The sequence below is a fragment of the Phyllobates terribilis genome, unplaced genomic scaffold (genome assembly GCF_046119375.1).
Source record: "Phyllobates terribilis strain yellow unplaced genomic scaffold, ASM4611937v1 Scaffold_12__6_contigs__length_324123572, whole genome shotgun sequence".
Taxonomy (NCBI): Eukaryota; Metazoa; Chordata; class Amphibia; order Anura; family Dendrobatidae; genus Phyllobates; species Phyllobates terribilis.
This window is the reverse complement of record NW_027362772.1, coordinates 189,489,297-189,504,825: the sequence shown is the minus strand read 5'-3', so window position 1 is coordinate 189,504,825 and position 15,529 is coordinate 189,489,297. Positions and strand designations below refer to the sequence as shown.

General features: G+C 52.1%; 1 long non-coding RNA gene across 1 annotated transcript in view; it reads left to right on the top strand.

Moving 5' to 3' along the window:
- LOC141172386 (uncharacterized) overlaps positions 1-6,111 on the top strand; it is a 32,902-nt gene extending 26,791 nt beyond the window's left edge. Inside the window, exon 3 of the long non-coding RNA XR_012252467.1 lies at positions 5,250-6,111. This is a non-coding gene — a long non-coding RNA (uncharacterized lncRNA). The remainder of the gene's footprint in view (positions 1-5,249) is intronic.
- The last annotated feature ends 9,418 nt before the right edge of the window (positions 6,112-15,529 follow it).

The window sequence follows — 15,529 nt, the reverse complement described above, 5'->3', positions numbered from 1 at the left end:
AGCGGAGCCGCGGCCTACAGAAGAGGATCGTCGGAAGGTAAGCCACACTTCACTAGGGGGGGAGGAAGATGTCGGACACAGAGGCGCCCACTACCACCAACGCAGCTGCAGCAGCGGTGATGCCCTTTTCCTTGCCCTACATCCCTGGAGCGGCCTGGCTGCCCAAGTACTCAGGGGAGCCCCATGCCCTACCTGACTTCAAGGAAAGACTGTATAGTTTGTTCCAAGTTTACCCCCTGACAGAGGAACAGAAGGTCAGCATATTGACAGGGCAGTTAACTGGCGCAGCCCAAAGGGAGGTAAAATCATGGCCCACTGAGAAGAAAAGGACTGTGAAGGGTATTCTGGCCCGGCTGCGGGGTACCTTTGATACACGTACCTTCGCTGAGATTAAAATGAGGTTCTATGGATGTAAGCAGCGGGCACAGGACAGCATCAGAGACTATGCCTTAAATTTACAGGAAGCCTTGAGGGCTATTCAACAAACTGACCCTGGCAGTGTGCAGGAAACCGATAAGCTGCTAACAGAACAATTCATAGAGGGTCTGCTGTCCAGCGCCCACAGGGCCCAGCTTTCAGAACCCCGACCTGACCTTTGCCCAATTTAAGGACAGGGCCATAAGGGTGCTCCGTGAATCTACAACCAGCGGCGCTATAAACCCCCGGCGCCCTGCTATCACCTACCACCAGGAGGCGGCGCCCTCCTCTATGGACTCCGTGGAGGCTGATGCACAGGCTCTGAACCAAGCCCCGTCGAAAGGCCTGCACCACCAAGTCCAGGAGCTGACCAGGAGCGTCGCGGCGTTGACCAGGACCGTCCAGGCGTTGCAAGTGGACCCGTCAAGACCCATCGAGCTGGCTTCAAGTCCGGAGGATGTCCCGTGGCATCGACAGAGGAGGAAACCGTCGTTCCGAGGGAGGCCCACAGACCGCTACGCAGAGGATGGACAGCCCATTTGCCGTCGATGCAACCAGCCCGGACACATTTCCAGGTACTGTAATTTAAACGGGTCCAACCTGGGGCAGAGGGCCAACCCCCAGGCATAAGATCACCAGGCCCTTACAATTGGCGTAATAAGTACGTTGGGGGGCGCCCGGTTTTACCCGTGGTGCTGGACGGTATCCCCATGAGCGCCTTGCTGGATACTGGGTCACAAGTAACCACTATCCCTTATGTACTTTTTAAGCAGTATTGGACTGATGCTGATATCACACGGTATCCAGACAGTAACTTGAGCATCATCGCCAGTAATTGCTTACCCGTGCCGCAGATGGGGTTCAAGGAGATGACCATTAAAATTGGTAAAGTTGAACTGCCGGCACAGGGAGTGATTATTGTGGACATTGACCGTCATGAAAGTCACCCTAAAATAACTGTGGGTACTAACATCATTGAAAATTGTCTTTCAGAAGTAATTGTAATTCTACAACAGGTGGCGGTGAATGCTAGTTCCAGCCAACAGAGAGTCCTCAACAAGGAGATAAAAGCCCTGATGAGACCGCAGCAGGTAGAACTGTCTGGTGGTGAGATCGGTAGCGTAAGACTCAGTGATCCATTCCCCATTTCCATGCCTCCCAAAAGTGAAATGATGATCTGGTGTCGGACTGCAATCGGGTTGAGAGGTAGAGACTACCAAGCCATGGTAGAACCCGTGTACTCAGACAGCAGGCCCACCATTTTGACAGCCCGGGGGGTGGTTGATGTCCGTCATGGGAGGGTGCCCGTCCGCATCCTCAACATTGGGGAGAGGGAAGTACACTTACCCAGGTACGCTACACTCGCCAAACTGTTTGTTGTCGAACACCAAGCTATCAGGGCCGTGGAACCCTTGCCTCCATCGCCTCAGGCGGAGGGTAATGGCTCCCAGAAACAAAAGGAGGACTGGTGCCAGAAACTCCACGTGGGTGCTGACTCCACTCCCCTGCACCAAAAACAAGGAGTCTACTGGGTGGTACAGGAGTACGAGTGAGTCTTTAGTAAGCACCCGCTAGACTTCGGCAGAGTAAAGGGGATAGAACACCACATCCCCACCGGGAGCCACCCACCAATAAAAGAGAGACACAGACCTGCACCCCCTGCACATTATCAGAACGCAAAGGGCATGCTAAGAGAGATGAAAGAAGCTGGGGTTATTAGAGACAGCTGTAGCCCCTGGGCAGCCCCTTTGGTTCTGGTCAAAAAGAAAGACGGCACCATGAGAATGTGCGTGGACTATAGACAAATCAACCGTATCACTCACAAAGACGCATATCCGCTGCCTAGAATAGAAGAGTCTTTAGCCGCACTAAAATCTGCTAACTTCTTTTCTACTTTGGACCTTACTAGCGGGTACTGGCAGGTTCCTGTGGCAGAGGCTGACAAGGAGAAGACCGCCTTCACCACCCCGATGGGACTGAGCGAATTCAACTGTATGCCTTTCGGGCTCTGCAACGCACCAGGGACCTTCCAGCGGCTGATGGAATGCTGTCTAGGGCACCGAAACTTCGAGACGGTCCTCCTTTACCTGGACGACGTGATCGTCTATTCGAAGACCTACGAGGACCATCTAAAGCACCTGGCCGAGGTGTTCGAAGCCCTGGCAGGCTACGGCCTGAAGGTGAAACCATCGAAGTGTCACCTGCTGAAACCAAAGGTCCAGTACCTAGGCCACGTGGTAAGTGCGGAAGGAGTGGCCCCCGACCCTGACAAGGTCACGGCAATCATGAGCTGGCCAAGCCCCTCGAACATCAAAGAGGTGAGACAGTTTCTCGGGTTGGTAGGCTACTACCGAAGGTTCATCCCCGGGTTCACTAAGATGGCAGCTCCTATGCAGGACCTCCTGATCGGACAGTCTAAGTCCCGAAGTCAAAAGCCACCCTTCAAGTGGGATAAACCGGAAGAGGAGTCCTTCCGCCAGCTAAAGATGGCCCTCACGGGGGATGAGATCCTGGCCTACCCTGATTATGGCCAGCCATTCATTCTCCACACAGACGCCAGTAATGTGGGACTGGGAGCCGTACTGTCCCAAAACCAACAGGGCAGAGAACGGGTGATCGCGTACGCCAGCCGGAAGCTGAGGCCCACTGAGAGGAACCCGGAGAATTACAGCTCCTTCAAGCTAGAATTCTTGGCGGTGGTGTGGGCCGTGACGGAACGCTTCAAGCATTACCTGGCCTCCGCAAAGTTCACCGTGTACACGGACAACAACCCGTTGACACACCTGGACAATGCAAGACTGGGTGCCCTGGAACAGCGGTGGATGGCCCGTCTCTCCAACTATGACTTCGTGATCAAGTACCGGGCAGGCAAAACCAACGCCAACGCGGACGCCCTATCAAGAATGCCTCACTTACCTGAAGGTGACGAAGACCCAGAAGAGCTGGAAGAGGTAGAACTCCCCGCGTTTCACCGGTATGGAGCCGCTCAACACTCTCACCGCGTGAAGGAGGAGGATCTAACAACTGTGATGATGAATCCCCTACCTCACCACAGCTGGGCCGAAACCCAAGATAGTGACCCTGCTGTCTGCCTGGTGAAAGATCTGCTGACCCGGGAAGACGCCCGCCTAGATCCAGATGCCCCAGAGGAAGCCAAGCAGCTATGGAAGGAGAAGAGCAAGCTGTTCCTGTACGAAGGCAAGTTGTGCAGAAGGATTGTCAACCACCGGACGCACGAGCTGACCTGGCAAGTCGTGGTCCCAAGGCGAGATGCAGCTATGGTCCTGGGAGCTTACCATGACAGAGCGGGACACTTCGGTTGGAAGAAACTGGAGTTCCTACTAAGAGGAAGGTTCTTTTGGGTCGGCATGAGAGGAGCTGTAGAAAAGTGGTGCAGAGACTGTGGCCCTTGTCACCTGAGGAGGAAGGACCGCACCAGCCAGAAGACACCCTTGAGGCCCATCGTCACCACGCAGCCTCTTGAGCTGGTAGCTCTGGACCACGTCAAATTGGCTCCAAGCCGGTCCGGATACATCTACACCCTGACAATCGTGGACCACTATTCCCGTGGTGGTCCCGGTAAAGGACTTGACAGCCCAAACAGCGGCCAGAGCCTTCCAGAAATACTTCTGCCGTCCACACGGGTATCCGGAACAGGTCCTGACAGACCAGGGTCCAGCGTTCGAGGCTGAAATCTTCCAGGAGTTCTGCAACCTCTATGGCTGTAAGAAGATTCGGACAACGCCTTACCACCCCCAAACCAACGGGATGTGTGAGAAGATGAATAATATAGTCATTGATCTCCTGAAGACGTTGCCCCTGGAGGAACGCAGCCTGTGGCCAGAAAAACTGCCTGACCTGATAGACATGTACAACAATATCCCGGTGAATGCTACAAACTGCACCCCAGCTTACCTGATGCAAGCTAGACCAGGTAAGCTGCCCGTAGACCTGGAGATGGGAGTCCTAATACCTGAGGACACCTCCCCGGATGCGGACTGGGATACGGAAAGGCAACTGCAGTACAAGAAGGTACAGGAGAGTGTGGAGAAGAGCCTGGCCCAGGTGAGAGAGAAGCAAGAAAGACTCTTCAATCAACACGCCCCTGCTAGTCCCCTAGAACCTGGTGAGCAAGTCCTAAAGCGAAAAGGAAGGCTACATAAGTTGGACGACCAGTGGGAAAGGGAACCCTACACCGTACTGCAGTCTGACCACGACAACCCAAAGGTGTGCATAATCACCAAGGACGGAGGAGAAACCACTAGTGTCGTCTCCAGAGACCACCTCAAAAGGTGCCCCGAGCAACTCCGTAGTGCAGAAGAGGATCAGAGTGACCTTGAACCCGCAGAGGACAAGGAAGAAATGATCAGCACCGTTCTCGGAGAGTTCCCTCAGTCCTGGACTCGCATAAATGATGCCATAGTGGTACCCGTCCTGCATTTCCTGCAACCGGCCCAGCAACAACCAACACCAGAGCCGGAAGGTGAAGAGGAGCAAGCGGTTCCAGAGGCAGAAGAGCCTGTACCAGCAGCCCAGGAGAGTCAACCCTCTGCTGACAGTGAGCCTGCCATGCCTGCGGTAAGCCAAAGAACCCGCAGACAGCTGCCTGCCCTACCTGTACACCCAGCTGGTAGCTGTACCCCTAACGCTAGTGGGGAAAGCCAGGTTGGTCCACCACCAGACAGTGGGTTAAGGAGGTCAACCAGGAGCACAAAGGGACAGATACCCGCTCGCTGGAGAATATAGAGCGCGCAAAAATTGTAAATAACCCTGTTGCCAAATGTTGAATCGTTTGCAAAGTTACATGCATGTTTGGTAATACTCAGTTTCAGTTTCTTGCAGCTACCGTAAGGACTCAAAGGTTATGGACTTTGTATAACCGGGACCTGGTATAGACTGCATTCTGAGCCTAGCCCAGGAATGAACTAAGACTGTGAAGGACTTGGGGTAGGACAGACCCCCACCTGGTTAAGGCTCCCCGTTGTGTTGGTGATATGGACACCTGGTCACAGACCACACTGTGACCTTAAGAACTCAATTTGTGCGTCGTCTGTCTATTAATGTTTTATTGTTATGTATATTATCTTTGTTTACTGTTTAGTCCCGGAGTACTAAATTTCACTAGGGGGGAATGTGTCACCCAGGCCTGGATGCCACAAGTGTAATTAAAGCTATGTCTGAGAGCAAGGGGGAGGTTCTCTGGCCAGGGGAACATTAGCATGCAATGCCTCCTGTCTCAGGCCAGTAGGGGGAGCAGGCTGCCCCTATAAAAGCTGGTCCTGGGGACAGGGTTAGGGAGACCTGGATTGCCTGTCTCAGCTTTGAGACGTGTCCCAGAGCAGGGACAGAAAGTTGATTGCACCTAAGAGGAAGTGTGGCAGTAGGAGAGAGCCACAAGCCAGAGACAAGAGGCGAAGAGAGCCTGTCTTGGCAGAGAAAAGACTTAATTTTACCAGACTTTGGTGTCTGAGGCTGGAAGGATTCCACATCCCCCAGCAGAGAACCAGTCCGCAAGGGACTGTACATTCCTTGGCCTAAGAAGCCTGGAGGCCCTGCCACAACCGAAGGGACCAGAAAAGCCGTACAAGGCTGGGAGCAAAAAGGAACCCACGTCGCAGGCCATACAGACGAGAAAGCACGGAAAGCTCGGAAACGTGGGCTGTTATCCTATCAGGAGGAGATAGTCAGAAGGAGCGCAGAAAGCACGGTAGGCCTACACCCTCACCCTGACCAGGGCCAATTTCCCCATTGCTCTCAGACATCCAGGTCCCCTCCTAGCTGGGACTGTTTGTGGGTCAGTTTACCTGTTTAGTAAAGACCCTGGACTGCAACCTGTTGTCTGTGTGCTCCTTGCTCCTCCAGCATTACCATCACTCCCACCATTCACTATACTGCCCTGGGGCCGCACTCTTCCCGTGGGGAGTCACACTACCATAGCTGCACACCTCATCAGCCCCAGCGGTCTGCATGCAGCGGCGGTTCCTAATAACCGCAATCCACGGGTGGCGTAGTCGGACATAATCAATATAACGGACTACCACTGGCCTGACCACCCTGAGCCACGGAACCGGGTTGCCACTACTACTCCCATCGCTCCCTATTGCCCGGATCCGAGTGCCCCACGGCCCAGGGGGCGAGTCAATTCCCCATACCTCCACCTCAGGGTGTGGCTGAGCGAGGTTTAAATGTTCAGTCCTGTTTTTTTTCTGTGTTGTGGTTTGGAGAGGCAACATCCCCCGACTGGGAGCGCTTCAGGTCAGGACAGAGTTGAAGGCTGGGACTACAACCTGTGTGGGCGAATCCCATACTCTTATGGACTCTGCTATCGTTTATTCTTTTGTTTTGTCATTTTGCAAGTAATGCCGTGTTTATTTTGCTGGAGTGCAGAGCTTTATGCTGTCTAATAAAACCTGCAGAGAAAACTGGAGTCTACATCTGGAAGCGGCCGAATGAGTCGTCTTGCCACAGTTGTTGGAGAGTTCGGGCAAGATTCCAGGAACACGTGTACCTGCCACAGAGACTGGTGGGTGTCCTGGGTGAAGGCTGCCAGCCAGCCAGAGAAGTCCACCAGCCAGAGAAGTCCGCCAACCAGCCAGAGAAGTCCGGCAGCATGGAGGAGCTCATTAAGCACCTGGTGCAGAGCCAACAAGAGATGCACTTGCAGAGCCAGCCGCAGCACCACCAGGAGATGACCAAACTGTTGCTTCAACAGATCCAGTTGTAGCAAAAGGCGCAGCAACAGCAGATACAGCTTCTGGTGGACGCCATCCAGGACAGGGTGGTAAGATTGGCGTGCACTCTGTCACAGGTTGAGGTGCAGATGTAATGGGCCAGTAAGCCCAAGTTGAGTATAGTAGATTTAATACATCGCACTCTCGTATAGATGCAAAGTGTGGTTTATTAAAACAGCATAAGTAGAAATACTTAAACCAGACCAGTGGTAGAAGGCGACAATACAAAGAATATAGCGAACAGTGAAGACGTTTCGGCCCACTCGGCCTTATTCAATTCCGTCGCTATTTCTACTGGTTAGTATACAGTATGTATAGAAATGATAGCTGTGTATTCAGGTAGGTAGGGTTCTTTAGAAGCTAGACTCTTAGTCCAGGTAAGCATGTAGGGACTGGTAAAACATCCGGTTATAGGCTGTCAGGTAATGCTGGATAGCGGTGCTGCCAGCACCTTGCTCTGTGGATCAGCTGACCCACAGAGCAAGATGCTGGGAGCACCGCTATCCAGCATTACCTGACAGCCTATAACCGGATGTTTTACCAGTCCCTACACGCTTACCTGGACTAAGAGTCTAGCTTCTAAAGAACCCTACCTACCTGAATACACAGCTATCATTTCTATACATATACTAACCAGTAGAAATAGCGACTGAATTGAATAAGGCCGAGTGGGCCGAAACGTCTTCACTGTTCGCTATATTCTTTGTATTGTCGCCTTCTACCACTGGTCTGGTTTAAGTATTTCTACTTATGCTGTTTTAATAAACCACACTTTGCATCTATACGAGAGTGCGATGTATTAACTCTACTATATCCAGGACAGGGCAACCGCCCCAACCCAAGGGCCGACTGATGACTCCCACGTCAGGAAGGCGGTAAGACGTCATAGATAGACCATTATTTTTCATCTTTAAAGATTCCATAATAACAGGGTCTGTACCACACGACTGGCATATAGCAAATGTGGTGCCAATATTCAAAAAGGGGACAAAAACTGAACTTGGAAATTATAGGCCAGTAAGCTTAACCTCTACTGTGGGTAAAATCCTGGAGGGTTTCCTAAGAGATGCTATAATAAAGTATCTGAAGAAGAATAACCTCATGACCCAATATCAAAATGGGTTTACGACAGGGCTGTGGAGTCGGAGTCGTGGAGTCGGAGTTAGTTTTGGTTGTAGTCGGAGTCGGTAGAAATGTACTGACTCCGACTCCAGCTTTAAAACAAATGTATTAATATTTCATAATTGAACTTTCATATGAATTTTATAAATGTTACTCAAATATATATGTTCTATCAAACTATGAACAACAGTGATAAGCAGTTCTGCTGGAGATAGAGACATTTCTTACTTCTTGTGTGTCACTGTTCTCCACTGCCCTCATCTAATCTTATACTTGGTTAACCTCATGCTGCCCCAACCCCCCTACTTACAATGTATGAAACTGAAAGTGAAATTGTGTTGCAAATTCTTAGTAGTAAAGCTCCTTTTCTAGACTAGATGTTTACTAGGTGTGCGTCTTCCAAGCATCTCACAGCTGCTACTCAGAAGAGGAAGACTGTAAGAAGTATTATCCTTTCAATAAACTTTGCATCAGTTAACTGTGAGTACATGAGGAATAACAGTATTACTGACCACTATATCAGTTGTACGACCTGGCAATAATTTTGTACAATTGTTTTTAGGAAAAACAATTGTCATTTGGATTGTGAATGCAGAATTAAAAACCTGAGAATGTCAAAGAAGCGTCACATTAAATCAGCTGTATTTGAACATTTCACCATCACTCAAGATAGAAAACATTATGTCTGTCAGTGTATGACAAATGATCCAGACGAAAACAAATGCTGTGAAGCCAAGATCAGTGCATATTCTGGCAAAGATAAAAATGCTCCTACCAGAGCTTTTAATCTAAAGAGACATTTACAGTGCTTTCATCCAGAAGTACTGAAAGCAGTGGATGAGAAAGACTGCATCCAAACCAATGAACCAGTGCCCAGCTCTTCCAGCCAAACAAAGGAGCAGAGAACTTTGCAGCCATCAGTTGCAAGATATTTTGTCAGTGACAAAGTTACTGTGACAATGACAGTAGATACATTTAAAAAACAGATCATAGAGCTTGTTGTAAAGGATAGTGTGCCTATTTCATTATTTTCACGACCAGCTTTTATGTGTCTGAATGGGGAAATAGCCCGCAAGCTTGGTGTTTCTCTGGAGAGAGAGAGTATTAGAAAATTAGTAATCGAAGAAGCTTTTAAACAAAAGGAAGAACTTAAAAAAACTCTCAAGGCACGCTTTCTGTTTCTTAAAATGGATGCCTGCTCACATCACAGAGTGAACTATTTTGCCATCAATGTCCGATTTGTTTGTGACAAAAATGAAATAGTTACCAAGACATTGGCAGTAAAAGACACCAAAACTCATCACACCAGTGAGTTTCTCCAGGTCTTGGTGGAAAAGGTTCTGCAAGACTATGAACTTAAAAAAGAGCAAGTTCTTTCTGTCGTAACTGACAATGCTTCAAATATGATAAGTACTATTAAGCTAATGAATGTGAGTAATGATGGTGACCAGCAGCTAGAAGAAAATTCTGGGTCCACAGACACATAAATGTTTGAGGAACACAGTATTGTAACTGAGGAGCAAACTGAAGTTGCTTCAGATGAACAGCAACATGATAGTTTAGATGATCTTGTTGAAACTGTGTCAATACGTTCTTTCATTCATCACATGCGCTGTGTTGTGCATACGCTACAGCTGGCTATAAGAGACAGTCTGCAAGAAGGACATGCTGCTGCACTGATTGGCAAGGTGAGAAAATTGGCTACTGTTGCCAGAACCCCTAAAGTTGACTCAATTTTGAAGAGACGTGCTGGAAAAGGGGCAATTATTGATCAAGCCACACGATGGGGCAGTACTTAATGATTCAGCGCTTGGTTGAACTGAAAACCTTTCTTGTAGAAATGGCTAACCCTCTACTGACGCTAAATGAAAGTCAGTGGAATCAGATGACTGAGCTGGAAAAATTGCTAGAGCACCTGTAACATACCTGGCGGCGTCTTTGCATAGTGGTCCATCTCCCACTGTGCAAGAGTACGCACTTGATCTCCAATCCAGAATGTCTCTCTGGCTTCCCTCCATGCTGTGTTTGCTTCTCTTTCTGCTGCTTAAGGGCGGCGCCCGATCACTTCCTGCTTTTTGTACCTGCTGCAGGCACACCCCTTGTGCGTCCTCAGCCTATTGCTGTCTGTCACCTGGTATTTAACCCAGCTGCTCCAATTAACCCAAGCCTGAGCATTGTGTTTCATTCAGTGTGGTCTTTCACTCTGAATGTGCCAGGTCCCCTTCTGTGTTCTCTTGTCTGCCTATCCTGGAGGCTGTATTTCCAGGCCTGTCTGAACACGCTCCTAACCTGTTCCTCCCGCCTTCTAGGGGCTGCATTCCTAGACCCGCTCCTGTATCTAGTCTGTCCTGTCTGAACACGCTCCTAGCCTGTTCCTCCCGCCTTCTAGGGGCCGATTACCTAGACCCACTCCTGTATCTTGCTACTGTGTCTGTTCTTGTCTGTATACTCTTCTAGCCTGTTTTCCCGTGTTTCTCTATGTCCGTACCTTTCCTTTTTCTGCAGAGTCTGAACTCGTACCTAATTCCTGCTCATTGTCACTGTACTCCCGTTTGTGAGTTTGTGGTCCACTCGCTACTTCACTGCAAGTACCCTGTGGGTATCTGGTTCTGCCTTTCCCTTCCTGTCTGTTCCGTGTGAACAGAGCCCTGTCCCCCCTGCACTGCCTTGCTCACCACTCCGGCGGTTCTAGCCTGCTCTGCCTTTGCTCACCGCTCCGGTGGTTCTAGCCTGCTCTGCCTTTGCTCACCGCTCCGGTGGTTCTAGCCTGCTCTGCCTTTGCTCACCGCTCCGGCGGTTGTAGGCTGCTTTGCCTTTGCTCACCGCTCCGGTGGTTCTAGCCTGCTCTGCCTTTGCTCACCGCTCCGGCGGTTCTAGCCTGCTCTGCCTTTGCTCACTGCTCCGGCGGTTCTAGCCTGCTCTGCCTTTGCTCACCGCTCCGGCGGCTCTAGCCTGCTCTGCCTTTGCTCACCGCTCCGGCGGTTCTAGCCTGCTCTGCCTTTCCTCACCGCTCCGGCGGTTCTGGCCTGCTCTGCCTTTGCTCACCACTACGGCGGTTCTAGCCTGCTCTGCCTTTGCTCACCGCTCCGGCGATTCTAGCCTGCTCTGCCTTTGCTCACCGCTCCGGCGGTTCTAGCCTGCTCTGCCTTTGCTCACCGCTCCGGCGGTTCTAGCCTGCTCTGCCTTTGCTCACCACTCCGGCGGTTCTAGCCTGCTCTGCCTTTGCTCACTGCTCCGGCGGTTCTAGCCTGCTCTGCCTTTGCTCACCTCTCCGGCGGTTCTAGCCGGCTCTGCCTTTGCTCACTGCTCCGGCAGTCTCGCTCTGCTCTGACTCCTTTGCTCACTGCTCCGGCAGTCTCGCTCAGCTCTGACCCTTTGCTCACCGCTCCAGGCGGCCTTGTCCTGCTCTACTCTTGCTCACCGCTCCAGGCGGCCTCGTTCTGCTCTACTCTCGCTCACCGCTCTAGGCGGTCTCGTCCTGCCCTGCTCTCGCTCACCTCTCTGGGCGGCCTCATCTGTGGTTCTGTTCCTGAGTCCCAGTGTGTACTGGGTCCTATCCCGCCTGTGTTCCTACCTGCTAGTGCCTCCCTGTCTGCACTCTAGCCTTGCTTGCCTGTACCCCCCTGCCTGCATACCCGCCTGCCTGCATACCAGTCGTGCCTGCCTATACCCACCAGTCTGTGTGCCAGCCTAACCAGTCTGTTCCTGTATTCCCCTGTGTGGGTCAACAGCCGTGTTCGGGGTCTGTCCTGGAGTAGCACCTGGTCCCTCTGCTCTGTTCCTCCTTGGTGCACTGGCGTCGTATGCCGTCGTGCGACCCTCGTCGGATCGGGTGAATACCTAGTTACGCCCCTCCAGGCATTGACTCTCCGGCACGGTCCAGTGGAATCACACGCACACGCCGCTCAGCCCGGGCGTGTACATTACAGCATGCTCAGGCCATGGTTCACGTTGAGCCCCACGGCCTTCGCTCTCTGAGACGTTTTCCAGCGAATACGTGCATTCAAAATAAATAAATAATTTTTTTTTTTTCTCTAGCTGAGTTCCAGGCGAATTACGCACCCGTCCAGATGGATCTATCAGCTCTCGTTCCTGCGGATCCGCCACGTTACTATGGGGATCCAAGACAGAGTCGTGCATTTGTGGAGCAATGCATGCTACACTTCAAGTTCTACCCTCTATGTTTTCCCACAGATCGGGTTAAGGTGGGATTCATGATGTCTTACCTAGCGGGTGATGCCTTGAATTGAATCACCCCCCTATGGGACGCACAGGATCCTATCGTCCTGGACCTGCAGGCCTTCCTGGTGGCCTTTCTAATGGTCTTCGATGATCCTAACCCGGAGGCTCCTGCTGAAGCTTCAGTTCCCAATATCCCAGAGCAGCCCCGATGGGTAATGTGTGTGGGTAGCGCAATAGTCCTCCAGCCCAATGAGACTACTGCCCACCCAGAATCCTCACAGGGTGACTACGCTCTCCGGAATACTTCTTCCAACCTCAAGAGGCAGTCCAGACGTGCTAGACGTAGAGGCAAGCCGTCACGCCAGGGTCTGTCCTCCCTAAGACCTCCTGACCCCAACCTTGAAGTCCCTACTGAAGCTTCATCTCCCTGTATCCCGGAGAAGCCCCAAAGGGTAATGTGCGTGGGTAGTGCACCAGTTCTCCTACACGAAGAGACTTCTGCCCATCCAGACTCCACACAGGAGAACTTCCTGCACCCGGCATCAGATACTTCACCCACTTTAACCAGTGTACATGTCCAAGGATACTCTGAAGCTGTGATTACCTCCGAGTCTGTGCACCTCTACTACCTGGCGGAGGACCCCCTGTTGCCTCCTGAATCCTCCGGGATACCACTCGATGACAGATGGAGAGAGACTTCTCTACACCCGGTACTCGATACTTTGTCCGCTCCGTCCTGTGAGCCTGACAATGGGTACCCCAAAGTGGTAGTTACCCCAGAGTCTCTACACCCCTCCGACCAGGCGGAGGACCTCCAGTTGTCTCCAGAACCCTTCGGGGTGCTACCTGGTAGCGAAAGGACAGAGACTCTCCTATGCTCTGTACCTGATACCTCGCTCGCTTCGTCCAGTGAGTCCAACCTAGTGTACTCCGAAGCAGAGGTTACTCCCGAGTCTCTACACCCCTCCGAACAGGCGGAGGACCTCCAGTTGTCTCCAGAACCCTTCGGGGTGCCACCTGATGGTGAATGGACAGAGACTTTCCTATATCCTGGATCTGATACCTCGCTTGCTTCGTCCAGTGAGTCCGACCTAGTGTACTCTGAAGCAGAGGTTACCCATGAGTCTCTACACCCCTCTGACCAGGTGGAGGACCTCCAGTTGTCTCCAGAACCCTTCGGGGTGCCACCTGGTGGTGAATGGACAGAGACTTTCCTATACTCGGCACCCGATATCTCGCCTGCTTCGTCCAGTGAGTCCGACCTAGTGTACTCTGAAGCAGATGTTTTCCCCGAGCCTCTGCACTCTTCTGACCCGGCGGAGGACCTCCAGTTGTTTCCTGAATCATCCGGGGTACCATCAGATAACAAAGAGACAGTGACTTTTTCTCACCCTGCACCTGATAACCCGTCTATTTCTTCCTGTGAGTTTGACAAGATGTACCTCGAAGCAGAGATTACCCCCAAGTCTCTGCTCCCCTCCAACCCGGTGGAGGACTTCCAGTTGTCTCCTGTACCCTCTGGGGTGCCACCTGAAAATATATGGAGAGAGACTTCCTTGTGTGCTGTTCCTGGTACTCCACCCATTTCGTCTGTTGCTGAGGATGGCTGGATAGGAGGTAGCATCCTAGCTACCCAGAGGAGACCAGTTTTTCCGGTGGACAGTGGAAGTGATCTCCTTGAAGTGAAGGATTGGCCCTCGAATTCCCTGCGAAAGATTCTGGCAGGCCTGAAGAAGAGGGGGCGCAAGGGGGGGGGGTACTGTAACATACCTGGCGGCGTCTTTGCATAGTGGTCCATCTCCCACTGTGCAAGAGCGCGCACTTGATCTCCAATCCAGAATGTCTCTCTGGCTTCCCTCCATGCTGTCTGTTTGCTTCTCTTTCTGCTGCTTAAGGGCGGCGCCCGATCACTTCCTGCTTTTTGTACCTGCTGCAGGCACACCCCTTGTGCGTCCTCAGCCTATTGCTGTCTGTCACCTGGTATTTAACCCAGCTGCTCCAATTAACCCATGCCTGAGCATTGTGTTTCATTCAGTGTGGTCTTTCACTCTGAATGTGCCAGGTCCCCTTCTGTGTTCTCTTGTCTGCCTATCCTGGAGGCTGTATTTCCAGGCCTGTCTGAACACGCTCCTAGCCTGTTCCTCCCGCCTTCTAGGGGCTGCATTCCTAGACCCGCTCCTGTATCTAGTCTGTCCTCTCTGAACACGCTCCTAGCCTGTTCCTCCCGCCTTCTAGGGTCCGATTACCTAGACCCGCTCCTGTATCTTGCTACTGTGTCTGTTCTTGTCTGTATATTCTTCTAGCCTGTTTTCCCGTGTTTCTCTATGTCCGTACCTTTCCTTTTTCTGCAGAGTCTGAACTCGTACCTAATTCCTGCTCGTTGTCACTGTACTCCCGTTTGTGAGTTTGTGGTCCACTCGCTACTTCACTGCAAGTACTCTGTGGGTACCTGGTTCTGCCTTTCCCTTCCTGTCTGTTCCGTGTGAACAGAGCCCTGTCCCCCCTGCTCTGCCTTGCTCACCGCTCCGGCGGTTCTAGCCTGCTCTGCCTTTGCTCACCGCTCCGGTGGTTCTAGCCTGCTCTGCCTTTGCTCACCGATCCGGCGGTTGTAGGCTGCTCTGCCTTTGCTCACCGCTCCGGCGGTTCTAGCCTGCTTTGCCTTTGCTCACCGCTCCAGCGGTTCTAGCCTGCTCTGCCTTTGCTCACCGCTCCGGCGGTTCTAGCCTGCTCTGCCTTTGCTCACCGCTCCGGCGGTTCTAGCCTGCTCTGCCTTTGCTCACCGCTCCGGCGGTTCTAGCCTGCTCTGCCTTTGCTCACTGCTCCAGCGGTTCTAGCCTGCTCTGCCTTTGCTCACCGCTCTGGCGGTTCTAGCCTACTCTGTCTTTGCTCACCGCTCCGGCGGTTCTAGCCTGCTCTGCCTTTGCTCACCGCTCCGGCGGTTCTAGCCTGCTCTGCCTTTGCTCACCGCTCCGGCGGTTCTAGCCTGCTCTGCCTTTGCTCACCGCTCCGGCGGTTCTAGCCTGCTCTGCCTTTGCTCACCGCTCCGGCGGTTCTGGCCTGCTCTGCCTTTGCTCACC